The sequence below is a fragment of the Emydura macquarii genome, unplaced genomic scaffold (assembly GCF_026122565.2).
Source record: "Emydura macquarii macquarii isolate MOO-44397 ecotype Brisbane River unplaced genomic scaffold, CSIRO-AGI_Emac_v2 contig_1305, whole genome shotgun sequence".
Taxonomy (NCBI): domain Eukaryota; kingdom Metazoa; phylum Chordata; order Testudines; family Chelidae; genus Emydura; species Emydura macquarii.
Window position 1 is genome coordinate 853,705 of NW_027131442.1, and position 15,163 is coordinate 868,867.

General features: G+C 52.5%; 1 protein-coding gene across 2 annotated transcripts in view; it reads right to left on the minus strand.

Annotated features, from left to right (window-relative positions):
• Positions 1–14,649, minus strand: part of SLC43A3 (solute carrier family 43 member 3) — a 32,434-nt gene extending 17,785 nt beyond the window's left edge. Inside the window, exon 1 of one of the 2 annotated variants that reach the window (XM_067550737.1) lies at positions 14,525–14,649. The gene's annotated coding sequence lies outside the window, so the exon portion shown is untranslated. The remainder of the gene's footprint in view (positions 1–14,524) is intronic. The other variant, XM_067550736.1, reaches the window with a different exon arrangement.
• Positions 14,650–15,163: the final 514 nt, after the last annotated feature.

Sequence of the window (15,163 nt, forward strand, 5' to 3'; positions counted from 1 at the left end):
ACATGCTGAGCTCAGAGCAGCTGAATGGGGAGGGGAGAAATTTGGGGTGTGGATCAGGGACCCAATAAAGGCCTCCCGCTCCATCTCCCATGCTCCTGCCCCCTCCATGTCTCTGCGCCTCTTTGCCCAGCCTGGGCTATGTGGGGGCTCTGTCACCGTGCCTCCTAGTACCAGGAACCCGCTCCTTGCCCCAGCAGGCTGTGATCTGGGGAAGTTAAGAGCCTCTTTGGTGCCGGCCGGGCACGGGGGCCAGCACCGTGGGGACTGGCGAGGACAACCTTGTCAGCAGGATTTTAATGCTGAGCTGGGAAGGACGCGGAGGTCGCTCAGTGACTGGGCCGCAGACACTGATTTATGGCATCCCCAGGGGGACTGGCTCCTGCAGGGCACGGGGGCCTGGAACCCCTTGGCAAGGTGACCTGGCCTCAGCACTCCAGAACCCTGGTAGGACTGCAGAGACGGAGCTGGGCGTTAGAGGCAGCGTGGCCCAGGGTCCAAATCACCAGCCTGCCACTCAGGAGACTGGGTTCAAGGCCTGCCTCTGCTGGGTGACCGTAAGCAAGTCACTGCCCTGCTCTGTGCCTCAGTTTCCCCACCTGCCTTGGCTGTTTGGAGCGTGAGCAATTTGGGGCAGGGCCTGTCTCTGGCTGTGTGTCCATGCGGCACCTGGCACAACGGGGCCCTGATGTGCTACTGAAATAGAACTAGCAGCCAAGCTGCAGATGCCCTCGGAGCCGAACAAATTGTTCCCACTGAATCGTTGACTCTGAGCATTTCCATCAGCCCCAGCCCTGTGGGATGCTGTCTGCAGGACAGTGACCAGGAGGCTGGCGGGAATCTAGGCAGGACACGGTCGTGTCTTTGATCCCCAGCTGGGGGCTCGTGTGACATAGCGACGCAGCATGAACACAGCGATCGCCAGCACCATCAGGACGGGACCTGTCGGGAAACGAGCTGTGTGTGCCAGCAGAGGCCCAAGGCTGGGGAAAGGGGACTCAGAGGCACTCAGGGCAGGGCTGCACTGTACTTCCACACTGCCGGGGAGAGGGGTCACGGGATGCCCTGCTACCCACCCACCCATCCCCCCACCCTCTCTCTCTCCCATATGCACCCTTTAGCCTTTCATCCTTCCATTCGTCTCTCCCATATGCACCTTCCAACCCCACATACTGTATCTGTCCCGTACCCACGCTCTGTCTGTCCATCCAGCCCCATCCACCCCCTCTTTCTACCCATCTAGTGCCCTCATTTTACATGAGGCTCATCACCATGCTGTCTGACCACAGCATATACACCATGGAGGAGAGAGAGGCAGGTGTTTTAGGTAGATAGATAGATAGATAGATAGATATCCCAGCCCCTAGGTGACAGCCTTCCCCAACTCTGGTCTCCCGGCTGGGAGTGCCTGGGTGACTCACTAATGGCACAGTGTTGTACTGAAGCCTGTTCCTCTCAGCTGTGGGTGGTGGGAAATGTTATAAATAATCATTGCATTTCTATGGCAGCACCACACGCCACTCGCCAGGCGCTCCGCTCCCCCCTCCCCCCCCCCCAATGCATGAAGCCTCATTCCTGGGGGATGTGCCTGCCCCCCAATTCCCCAAAGGGGAAACTGAGGCATAAGCAGGGGCTGTCTCACTCCAGGCTACACACCTGAGAGTGAAGGCCAGATCCCCCTCAGCCCTGACCCCCACGCCCCCTGCATGAGCTGTCATGCGTATGCGTGACACAACTGCCGTGCAGCACGTGTGAGGTGTCACACATGTGCGTGACATGACGGCCCTGCAGCGTGTGTGAGGTGTCAAACGTGTGCGACATGACTGCTGTGCAGAGTGAGTGAGGTGTTAGACGTGTCTGACACAACTGCCGTGTAGAGTGTATGGGGAGGCACATATGTGTCAGACAGGACTGCTGTGCAGTGTGTGTGAGGTGTCACACATGAGTCTGACACGACAGCTGTGCAGTGTGTGTGTGGGGTGTCAGACATGACTGCTGTGTAATGTGTGAGGTGTCACACGTGTCTAACGTGATGGCCGGGTAGTGTGTGTATGGTGTGTGTCACGTGCAATGAGACTCTGTGTAGCATGTATGCGACACAACAGCCATGCTGTGTGTCTGCAACGTGTCACATGTATGTGTGTGACATGACAACCACACAGTGTGACATGCACTTTGCAGTATGTGCAACACAACCCTATGAAATGTGTGTGTGCAATGTCGTACACGTGTGCAGCCTGTGTGTGACACAATAGCTGTGCAATGCTTCTGCAATGTGCATGGAGATTAGATAGATAGCTAGGTAGATTAGGCAATTAAACATCAGGACAATTTGCCAAGAGTCATGGTCGATTCTCCATCATCAGCAATTTTTCAGTCAAGATGGGCTGTTTTTCTAAAAGCTTTGCTCTAGGAATGATTTTGGGTCAGTTCTCTGGCCTGTGTTACACAGGAGGTCAGACTAGATGCTCACAACAGTCCCTTCTGGCCTTGGAATCTATGTGTGTTGATGATGACAGCCCCATCGTGTGTCTGAGACAACCCCCTGCAGAAGGTAAGAACAGCCATACTGGGTCAGACCAATGGTCCATCATAGGAACCAACTGCCCCTGTCCCCATCTGCCCCCGCTGGGTCAGCGAGTGTCCCAGGGGGGCTGGGAGGGTGATAGCACTGAGGCGCTGACCAAAGCCAGGTTGGCCTGTGGGTACCATGCCCCTGAGCCGGGCCTGGATGCTCTGTTCCACCTGCTAGCCAGCCCTCCCTTGGTGCCTCTTCCAATTAACGGCTCATCTACCAACTCTATATGGATTCCTCCATCTGCTTGTCTACTTAGCCGTCCCCAGTCACCATTGCTCTCTTCCATCTCCATGCACACCAGCTAGCTAGCTAGCTATCCACGGCATATACCCTATCTAGCTATCCGGCCACAACACACCAGCCCTCTATCCATCCATCCCCATACACACATATCTATCTATCTATCCATCTATCCCATGAATACCCCTTTCTTTCTTTCTTTCTTTCTCTCTCTCTTTCTCTCTCTCTTTCGCTCTCTTTCGCTCTCTCTTTCAATTCTCCCCTTTCCCTCTCACTAGCCCCCATCCCCACACTATTTGGGCACCTCCTCAACAGTAATGCCTCCCCTTCTTTCCCCCTTTTTCCCTCCATTCCCCCCACCCCTCGCCGGCTGTGTGAGTCACCCATTCTCAGCAGCAGCCAGGACCCACCCACCCCTCCCCCTGCATCACTCACGATGCATCTGTTTTCTCTTAGCCAGGTTACCAGCTAAGTATTTCCATCGCCCCCCACGCACCTCCTCCTACCCCCTCCCGTCTACCCATCTCTGTGTTGCCCCCCAGGTGCTTGGCTGGGCACCTTAGAGATCTGGGGAGGTGGATGGAGGGTGCCAGGCAATGGGGAGAGCAGAAGGCAGGGGGGCAGCAGTGCCAGAAGGACACAGCCAACAGCATCCCTGCTCCAGCCCTTCTCCCCTCCCCCAAATCTCTGGCAGGATCAAGAAGGGAGTTGGGCCCCTCGCAGAGCAGGTGGATGGGGGACTCACCGTAGGTCACCAGCTCAGGAGTGGGGCCGCTGGTACTGGACCATCAACAGAAAGACACTGCAGCCAAGAAACTTCAGGCACACCCTCTCCTACCACCCTCTTCTGTCCCGTCCCCCACTCCACCCCCGCCTCTGGTCCTTCCCAGGAAACAGATGTTGGAATGAACAGGAAACCCACATTCATTGCCCAACACTCACACACGGCTCACACACACCATGCATACACACTCATGTATGCACACAATACGCAAATATGTTCATGCAGGCACACACACACTGATATATGCACACACACACTTGGACCTGCACACACAGCACTCACACGCACCCGCTGATGCATGCACACACTGCATGTGCATATAGCGCACACACACACAGGCATGCCTGCACGCACACCACACGCACAGCAAATGCACACAGGCGCACAGAAACACACACACAGCATGCCCACACATACACTCCACGCATACATGCACTCACATGCACACACACGCTCATTCATGCTGCGTGCACATGCACACACACACACTCATTGTTGCAGATGTTTGCTACCCACCCAGTGGCGAGTTGCTCTCAGGAGCTGTCACAGAGACGCTGTATAAAAAAGGGGTTGCCCCCGTTCATGTTACAATGTGATACCAGGCACAGCCCACTGAGCCGCCTCTTCTTTCAGGCCCATCAGGCCTCATGACAAAAAGTCCTCAGTGCCATTCTTGTTTGCCTGCTGTACCTCTGGGCGGGGCGAAACATACAATCAGTTTATAGCCCTTAGCCCCCTGGCTGGGGCTGACAATAGCTGTCTGGGGCTCCGGCCCTCTGGGCAGGGCAGAACAAACAAACAGTCTATATCAGTGATCCCCCAGCTGTAATGCCTAGTGGCAAGCACAGGGTGGACCACCCTACTCCACTGGGTTCCAAGTCCAACCCAGGGCCCCGTGAAGCCGGTAACCTTATTAAGGACTCAAGTGTCAGCTCCCAATGCATCCCCTGGGTCATTTCCTACCCTTGAGCCTCCTGCAGACTTGTTTTCCACGGGCAGTGGCTTGGCACCTCCGTATCCAGTGGATCCTCCATAGTGTAGTCTGGGATACGCACCTTGGAAGTCTGGAGAGCTGACGGTTCTTCAGCAGGAGCCTGCTGTGCACATCCATCCTCCTCCTCAGCCAGCCCCTATTGAACTGACCGGTTGCCTTTTATCTGTTCCCTCCACCAGGAGCATGCACAACAGGGGCAAGAGGGCGTGACTTCCTCTGCCAAAGTCATGCGTTACCCTCCCTCCTGACCAATGCGGGGTTTATACACCCCGACACACACCCTCCCACTCAAGTTAGGGCGTGATGTCAGCCCTCCCTTTTCTTCCTCCCCTCCCACTCAGGAGACGAAGTCAGCATTCACGTGAGCCCTGCCTGGACGATGAAGGACCTGAAACTCAGAGGGCTGGAGGGAAATGTCCCACCTCATAATCCTGGCATTGGTGTCCTTCGTGGAGTTAACAGTCTGAGGGGTACATGGCTGGTGATGAGCTGGAAAGGACTGCCCAGCAGATAATACCATAGGGCTTTAACTGCCCACCTGACTGCCAGGGCCTCTTTTTCTGTTGTAGAATATTTTGTTTCATGGGGGGTTAACTTCCTGCTTCAGTAAAGTACAGGGTGCTCCTCCTCCTCCAGTTAGCACAGCCTGAGGCCCACCCTCGAGGCATCGGTCTGGAGTGTAAGTCGTTCAGAGAAGTCTGGATGGAACAGGACCGGTTCAATTGACTCAATCGATCCTTTGGGGCCTGGAAGGCCAGTTCACATTCATTTGATCGCTGTACTTTCTGTGGCCAGGAGTTTTTTGTGTGATCCATAGGGGGCGCGGCTAGAGTGGAGGACCTGCCTCACCTGCTTCTTGGTCATGGGGGTTGAACAATCTCTCAGTCCTTGGATCTTATCCACTAGTGGGCGTAACTGACTCCATCCCCCTGGTTACTCTAGGTACTTCACTTCCCTTGGCCCGAGGCAACATTTAGCGGGGTTCTCCATTAGCCTGGCTTCCCCGAGTGTTCGCAACTCTACGGTAAGGTGTCGTAGTACTGTAAATCACGATGTCATCAATATAAGTCGCTGCGTACTAGTCATGAGGTCATAGCAGCTGGGCCACTAGCCATTGGAAGGTAGCAGAAGCCTCATGTAGTCAAAACAGCATGGTTATAAACTGGAAAAGGCTGGCCGGCATGGTAAAGGTTGTTTTCCCCCATGATGTCAGGGGAATTTACCAGTATCCCTCTGTCAGGTCCAGCATGGTTATAAATTCGACGTTACCTAGACATTCAAGCAGCTCGTCCACTCGGGGCATTGGGGAAGCATCAACGCGCAAGACAGCACTGACTTTCTGAAACGCGATGCAGAATCTCATTAACGCATCGGGCTTTGGGCTGAGGATGATGGGGCTCTTCCACTCACTTGAAGAATCTTCTATGACCCCCAGGGCCAGCATCACCTGGAGCTCCTCTTGAACAACTCCCCACAACTTCCTGGGTAGTGGCCAATGATGGTCTTGGACCCTCTGCCCCTGGCTGGTGGCCATGTGATGGTGGGGTAGGTTCATCCATCCAGGGCGGGACGATAGCATGGCTGGAAAGGACTGGACCAGTTGTCACATCTGCTGCTGTTGTTCCCCATTGAGCTCACATCCGATTGACATAGGAGTCAGACTGAATGGGCCTGATGCTATTGGCTCCAGTTCTGGTTTGGAGGGGTAGGGGGCCATCAACAAACCCCCTTGGGCCTTCCAGACCTCCAAGAGGTTAACTTAGTTGTGACCCTTCCATGCCTAGGGTAGCAACTTGAAAATGCCAAGGTCAGGGCAGGCTGCAAAAGGAGAGCAGATTCTCCCAGCGCTGGTGGGTGGCACTAAAGCCAGACTTCCCAACCAGCCACAAACTGTGCTTCTGATTCCCCCAAACTGGTTATCAAGAAGCCAGTACACTACTACACACAGCCCCCTTTACTGCATTCCAGTCTCTGGCTCCCAATCAGCCACTAGGTCCAGTAAAGAGACCAGTTATTTAAACTCTCTGCTCTTTACTAAAAAGGTTCCTCCTGACCCCAAAGGGTCAGCCACAGTACCAGGTCAATATAAGTTTGGATCTTATCCAAAATATCACACTGCCAGCCAATCCTTTAGTAACTAAAACTAAAGGTTTATTGTAAAAAGAAAGAAACAAACCATTAGAGAAATGTTAAAAGGTCAAAGCAAATCAGATACCTACAAATGATTGAAAGTCCATGAACATCAAGTTTCTGGGAGAATTGTGGAATTGCAGGCTTGTACAGTTCCTTTGGCATACATCCAGTGTCTGGATGGGTCTTAGTCCTTCAGTTCAGATGCAAGTGAATTGATCCATAGGTAGGTATGTGTCTGTAGTTGAACAGAAACAAAAGACAAAATGGTTTCCCAGGCCACCGCCTTATATACCCCCTGGCCCTGGCCATTGTGTCTTGTGGAATTTTACAGGAACTAAAATGGAGTCCAGAGTCACATGGGCCAGTCCTGGTGCTTCATCAGGTATGCTGCCTGTGGAATTTCACAGGAACCAAAATGGAGTCCAGAGTCACATGGGCAAGTCCTGGTGACTTACACCTTGCACCTGTGAGTGTCTCAATGGGCCATTAAGCAAGCTATTGTTCTGCAGGCATCCTGTCTGAGATGCCACTCAGACAGCACAATTTGAAATACTGATATACCAAACGTATCTATAACTTCCATTACACATACTACACATGAACATAAGTATTATCATCTTACTTAGCACATTATAGCCTTTCTAACAGTACCTCACATGGCATATCTCACATGAATTATGATGATTTTGACACACTGATGTCAAACAAATACTAAATGCCCCCCCCCCCCCCCCCCCCACCACCACCAATCCAGCCAGCACGACAGTAGTACACTCAGGTCTCCCATTGCCACCCAGGCAACCAGACTTCATAGTCTACCAGCCCCACCCTTCGGGTCATTTCAAAAGGTCCTTGCCATTTGGCTAATAACTTGGACTCAGACGAGAGTAGCAATAATAGGACGCAGGCCCTGGGTTCAAAGGTCTGTAGTTTGGTCCCTTGGTTGTATCAATCAGGGCCGTTTTAAGACCTTCGAAGGCCCTAGGCACACTTGCCTCCGTAGGCCCCCCAACCGAAATAACTAATTTGATTTTAAGCTATTAATAAATAGTTTTTTAAATAAAAATAAAAAATTATATATACATTTTTTTTTCGTAGGCCCTGAAAGTTTCGTAGGCCGTAGGCACTGTGCCTATTGTGTCTAATGGATAATACGGCCCTGGTATCAATGCTCCTCAGTCTGCTGGGTTCATAGTCATTTTTCCAGGGCAAATCCCCCGAGCTTATTAAGGACTTCACAAAGTTGTAGGATGTATGGAACCAACCCCATGACTCAGGCCTCCTGTTCCTCCCAGGTCTTGCAGAGAAAGTCCAGGATCCCCCTGGGTTGCCTCCCATAGAGCCGTTTGAATGGGGAGAACCCCCTGGAGGTTTGGGGGAACCTTTCATACCATGAACAATAATGCGGTTAGTAGATTATCCCAGTGTCGTGGATCATCATCAATGAACTTCCTGAGCATGGATTTCAGGGTCCCATTAAACCGTTCAACCCGACCCTCAACTTAGGGGTGGTAGACAGATATCTTATGGGCATGGATGTCCACTAGCCTGCACAATTGCACCATTAACGGGGATGAAAAGTTAGTCCCTCTGTCCGTCAGTATCTGTCTCGGTATCCCAACCTGGGCAAAGATATTCAGGAGCTCTGCCACTGTCGTAGGTGCCAGAACCGTACCCACAGGACGGCTTCACGATACCGCGTTGTGTAGTCAACCACCACAAGTATACGGCGGAACCCTGACCCACTTCTTTCCAGGGCCCCCACTAGCAGCATGACGATTCTGTCGAAGGGCCCTTCAACCACCAGGAGGGGAATCAGGGGTGCCTTGGATATCCCTTTGGGAACAGTGCATTGGTATTCTGGTCATGAGGCAAAAAATCACTTGCCTCCTTGTGAATGCCGGGCTGGAATAACTTAAGTGCCACCCACTGTAAGGTCCTCTCTCTCCTGAGATGCCCGGCCCAGGGTTCCGAATGGGCTAAATGCAGCAGACTCCATTGATATCTCCAGGGTACAACATCTGCTGAACTAGGTGCTCCTGTTGTACCTGATGTTGTGCCGCTAAATCTCTTACAAGTTGTTGTTCTTGGTGATGGGTTATCTGTTGCTGTTGCTGGGTCACCTGCTGCTGCTCCTTTTCCAGCATCCATTTTAGTAATTTTTCAGTATCCATGATGGCAGTGGGGCTTTCTTGTTGGTTGCTTCCCCTTTGGTCCTCCACTCATCCATCAGTCCCCATACACAACCCTCCATCCATCCCCAAACACACCCCTCCATCCATACATCCATCCATCCACCCACCTATTCAACCCAAACACACCCCTCCACTCATCCATCCATCCCCATACACACCCCTCCATTCATCCATCCATCCCCAAACACACCCCTCCATCCATACATCAGGTCACATGGTCCTCCTCCATTCCATGGTTGGGTGAAGGGAGTGCTCAGAGTTGGCTTTCTGGCACCCTTGCCCTCCAATGCTGCCCCCCCTGGTCTCCTCACTTGACACTCATCCTATCTCTACCCTGGCCCCTCCACACCCTCCCTACCCCCACACCCTCCCCTGGCTCCCCATTCCAGGCTATGCCCAAGGCTGTCTGCTCTAACCTCCCAGATCTGCACAGACCACCCCCCAACCATCCCCACTCTGCCATTGATGCTCACCCACACCCACCTGCCCCACACCCATTGCTGCATCCCCTCTTCTCTGTCACATCCCCCTGGCCTGCCCTGTGAGTCCTCCAACTGCATGGCCCTGCCCTGCCCTCCCTCTGCCAGGCTCACCTGCCTGCCCAGGCACTGCTCCCCATTGCCAATGGCAAAGCTGCTGCCTAATCCCCTTGCTAACCCCACCCCTTAGAGCCTACCTCTGCCATTTCTTGCCCCTTGGCATTGGCCACGCCACCAGCCCCTGTTATGTGGCCCTAAAAACCCAACGTTCTTGGTAACTATTCGTCTGGGCGAAGTGGTGGCAGGAAATAAATCAGTGGAGACACAGCAGTCTGACTGATAGGTAGCTGGCACAAAGAATACAATACAAGTGTGCTTTCACTGAAAGCTGGACTTTATTCAAGCCTCAAGCACTTAGACACACCTGCAACAGGTTAGTAAAGTAACTCCAAAAATCAATAATTACCAAAGCCTGGAGCAGTCTTTGAGTGGTACAATGACAGCCATCCAATTGGCCCGTCTTTCAGCTACCATTGCATACCCTAACTGTGTCCATGACGTGTCCCTGAAGAGTCTGCCTACCCCATACTTTTTCTCCTCAGTTACCAGGTTAGTGTAACAATAACATGTCAGTAAAAAGAACTTGTTAAGCAAACCACTTCAAAGTTTAAGAAAGAGGTTTCCTCAAACCATTAATTAGACAGGTGTGTTTTTGTAGGGTCCTCGTGTCTTTAGGACCCTGACAAATACATCTGAAAGGGCAGATATAGAAAAGTTTCCTGTTTTTCCAATACACATACCTCAGCAATTTCAAAAGAGATCCTATCAGGAAAGACAGAGGATCAGGCTCTCACTCAACCCTCCCTCCTCCTGGCTTTTTGCTTAGATATGTTAAGGCCATTGCAGAGACCTGCTAAGACCTACTGGTTTAGCTGCTGTTGGCAATAAGCATGATAATCGATAGTCCAATTATCAGTAGTAGTCCAGGGTTCTTTTTGCTGGTCCACCAAGATCTCCCCATACACACACTCCTGTTTCCTCTGCAGTTGCATCTAGGGTTGCCAGGTGTCCGGTTTTCAACCGGAAAACCCAGTTACCCTCAGTAACCAGCCTCTGCCACGAGGGTGAGGGAAGAGCAGCAGCTGCTGCTGGAGCCTGGAAGAGCTGCTCTCTGCTCAGCTGCTGGGAGAACCTGGTGTGATGGGATTCCCCAGGGCGCAGCCTGAAAACTGTGGAACTGCTGTGTCCCCTTAACCAGTGGCGTACCGAGGGACGGGGGTGGAGGGCACAGGTCCCTGGGTGCCAGCCTGGATGTGGAGGGGAAGGCGCCAGGCCAGCCCTTCATGACACACAGGAGGCAGGGGGCGCAGGAGACTCTGAGGGGTGCCCCACCCCCAGGCCAGGAGTGTGGCCACCCTGTCTGAGCCGGCGCCGGGCTGGAGTGGGAGAGGTGGGCACCATGCTGTAGGTAAGTGTGGGGATGGGGGATGGCAGAGCCAACCCTGTATTTTCACCTCCCCCCAAGCCTCACCCCCACTCCGCAAGTACAGGCTCCCCTCCCTGGGGCAGCTGGGGGGTGGTGCCGGGACCCCTCCTGCCCTGTGCTGGGGGAGCGAGTGAGGCCTGGGAGGGGTGCAAATGTAGGTTTGGACCCCAGGCACTGGAGACCCACGGTACGCCACTGCCCTTAATCTTCCAGCCTGGGCTGACTCCCAATAATGCCTTGCTGGTGACGAACAGCAGACCCCTCCAGGCACTGTTATCACCCAGCACAACAGCAGGTGGAGATCTACACCCTACTAGATGGCAAGAATGTTTACCTGGGTTGGGTCTTACACTGAGATGCTGTCAGCAAGTTGCCCTTACACAGACATTCACAGGCAGGGTCACCCTAACTGAGTTACTTGAGTGCGTTCCCCAGCCACCCATGAACCAACAATAGAGAGGCACCAGCCACCTCCCCCCAGCTTTCCAGCACTGTACCCCGGAACAGGATTTACATCAAGCAACGGCTCACCCTGGTACATGGTACAAACAGATTACAGATTCTTAATACACAGGCTGGGACACGTCTCCAGCCTGGGACCCCCCCTTCCCCAGTTCCAAGTCTTTTGTCCTCCAGACGTGTTTCCAGGTGTTGAGTTGTGGGAGGGAGTGAAATCAAGTGATGATGTAACTTCCCCTCTTTTATAGCTTCTTCCATCTTACTGGAAAGATCTATGCTACACCGGTGAGGGTCCACCCCCATTGGTCAAGCAGTGTCCCATTGTCTAAGTGCTTTCTGTGAGAAGCCTTCATTGTAAACAGTTTCTTAGATAGTGGATTCTTCCCTTGTTGGGTGATGGTAAATCATTAATGCTGCCTGGCTACCCCACTATTATACCTGAAAGGCTGGCTGTAGATGTTTCCCACCTCACAACACATTTGTGTAACATTGAATCATAGAATCATAGAAGATGAGGGTTGGAAGGGATTTTAGGAGGTCGTCTAGTCCAACCCCCTGCTCAAAGCAGGACCAACCCCAACTAAATCATCTCAGCCAGGGCTCACCTTAAAATCCTCTAAGGATGGAGATTCCACCAGCTCCCTAGTAACCCATTCCAGTGCTTCACCACCCTCCTAGTGAAAAACTTTTTCCTAATATCCATCCTAGACCTCCCCCACTGCAACTTGAGACCATTGCTCCTTGTTCTGTCATCTACTACCACTGAGAACAACCTAGCTCCATCCTCCCTGGAACCCCCCTTTCAGGTAGTTGAAGGCTGCTATCAAATCCCCCCTCACTCTTCTCTTTTACAGACTAAACAAGCCTAGTTCCCTCAGCCTCTCCTCATAAGTCTTGTGCTCCAGCCCCCTAATCATTTTTGTTGTCCTCCGCTGTACTCTCTCCAACTTCTCCACATCCTTTTTGTAGTGGGGGGCCCAAAACTGGACAATATACTCCAGATGTGGCCTCACCAGTGCCAAATAGAGGGGAATAATCACTTCCCTTGATCTGCTGGCAATGCTCCTACTAATGCAGCCCAATGTGGCGTTAGCCTTCTTGGCAACCAGGGCACACTGCTGACTTATATCCAGCTTCTTGTCCCCTGTAACTCCCAGGTCCTTTTCTGCAGAACTGCTGCTTAGCCAGTCCGTCGCCAGTCTGTAGCAGTGCATGGAATTCTTCCGTCCTAAGTGCAGGACTCTGCACTTGTCCTTGTTGAACATCACCAGATTTCTTTTAGCTCAATCCTCCAATTTGTCTAGGTCACTCTGTATTGTACCCCTACCTTTCAGGGTATCTACCACTTCTCCTAGCTTATTGTCATCCATGAACTTGCTGAGGGTGCAATCTACCCCATCCTCCAGATCATTAATGAAGATGTTGAACAAAACCAGGCCCTGGGGAGCTCTGGCTGCCAGCTAGACATCGAGCCATTGATCACTACCCGTTGAGCCTGATGATCTAGCCAGTTTTCTATCTACCTTATAGTCCATTCATCCAACCCATATTTTTTTAACTTGCTGGCAAGAATACTGTGGGAGACAGTATCAAAAGCTTTACTAAAGTCAAGGTATATCACATCCACCGCTTTCCCCCCATCCACAGAGCCAGTCACCTCTTCATAGAAGGCAATCAGGTTGGTCAGGCATGACTTGCCCTTGGTGAATCCATGCTGACTGTTCCTGATCATCTTCCTCTCTCCCAAGTACCTCAAAATGGATTCCTTGAGGACCTGCTCCATGATTTTTCCAGGGACTGAGGTGAGGCTGACCGGTCTGTAGTTCCCCGGATTCTCCTTCTTCCCTTTTTTTGAAGATAGGCACTACATTTGCCTTTTTCCAGTTGTCCAGGACCTCCCCGATTGCCACGAGTTTTCAAAGATAATGGCCAATGGCTCTGCAATCACATCAGCCAGCTCCCTCAGCACCCTCACATGCATTGCATCCAGCCCCATGGACTTGCGCACGTCCAGTCTTTCTAAATAGTCCTGAATCTATTCTTTCACCACTGAGGGCTGCTGCCCTCCTTCTCATACCATACTGCTCAGTGCAGTAGACTGGGAGCTGAGCTTGTCTGTGAAGACAAAGGCAAAGAGATCATTGACTACTTCAGCTTTTTCCTCATCATCTATCACTAGGTTGCCTCCCCCATTCTGTAAGTGGCCCCACACTTCCCCTGACCTTCTTCTTGTTGCTAAAATGCCTGTAGACACCCTTCTTGTTCCCCTTCACATCCCTTGCTGGGTGCAACTCCAATTGTGCTTTGACCTCCCTGATTTCACCCCTGCATGCTCGAGCAGTATTTTTATACTCCTCCCTAGTCATCTGACCAAGCTTCCACATCTTGTAAGTTTCCTTTTTGTGTATAAGTTCACCGAAGATTTCTCTGTTAAGCCAAGCTGGTCGCCTGGCATATTTACTGTTCTTTCTGCACATCAGAATGTATACAATATTGCCATATAACATATCATGGGGGAAGAGGCGGAGCCGGGGGCAGGGTCTAAGGGGAAGGAGTGCGCAAGAAGCGTCTGATTTTCCAAATTTAGAAAGTTGGCAACCCTATCCCCTACTGCCCCTCCCACCCAGGCCTGTTTCTTCCCCTGGCATGAACTGTGGAAATCCAGGGCGGAGTTCTCTGCGTTATACCTCTGCCCAGAGCCTCCAATGGGCTATCCCTGCCTCTTCCAGTCCTACGGCCCCTTCCCGCCCAGCAGGACCCTCTTCCTGGCTTGGGGTCCTGATGGGCTACCTCAAGAGAGGGCCCCTCGTCGTTGTCATTACACCGGGGAAGCAGTGTGGCCCAGTGGGCACAGCACTGGACTGGGACTTGCATAGCCTGGGTTCTCTGTTACCGTGCCTCCCTCCCTTCCCGTGCCTCAGTTTCCCCATCTGCGGGGATAATAATCATGAGCTTTGGAAGGCACTTTGCGGTCTACAGATGGAAAGCACAACAGAAGAGCTAGGTAATGTTATAATCTACCTGTCTATCCCCACGCAGACACGCCCATCTCAGGTTTCATACTGCACCCCGTCACCGTGGCACCTATGCAGCTCTGTCCTGAGAATCTGGCCCCCAGCAGATTCTCCAAGGCTCAGAGCCTCTCATCCCAGACATTGTGCACGGCAGCTGGCACTTACCAAAGCTAGCTTCTATTCCACAGTGTTGCGTTGCTCCCCGTGGGGTCTGGACTCTCGCAACAATCAGCGGGCCATCCCCTTCTCCCGCGGGTCACCCCTGCCTGCTTCTGCCCTGACACCAGAGCCCACCTCCACCGCCCACCAGGAGCCTCCCTCACTCGGTGACAGCTGAAATCCTGGGCAAATCTCTGGCCCCTTCGCCCATGTTTATTTTTGTCTGTTAGCTACCCTCTATGAGGCCTCCTTATCGGTGTTGTGAAATGTCCAGCCAGTTACATCCACGGGAATTCTGGGAGCTGCCAAATGTGAATTCCTACCAAGAACTCGCAAGTATTCGAAACGGTTGGAGCCTCGCGCCTTCTGTTTTTCATGGTCCATACCTCTCTATTTTTAGACACCTCCGCAGGGCACAATGAGGCACCGGCTGGCTGCTGGGGAGGAAAGCAGCTGCTACCAGCGGCTGGGCGAAAGCAATTTGGACCCAGGGTAGGAGAGAGAGAGTAAAGGGGTGGGGAGGAAGTTAAGGGAGGGAGAAAGAGAACAGCAGCAAAAGCAGGTAGTGTGACCGATTGGATGGGGTGATTGATTCTAGTCCTAGCTCTGCAAATCACTTCCTGTCTCTGTGTGCCTCAGTTTCCC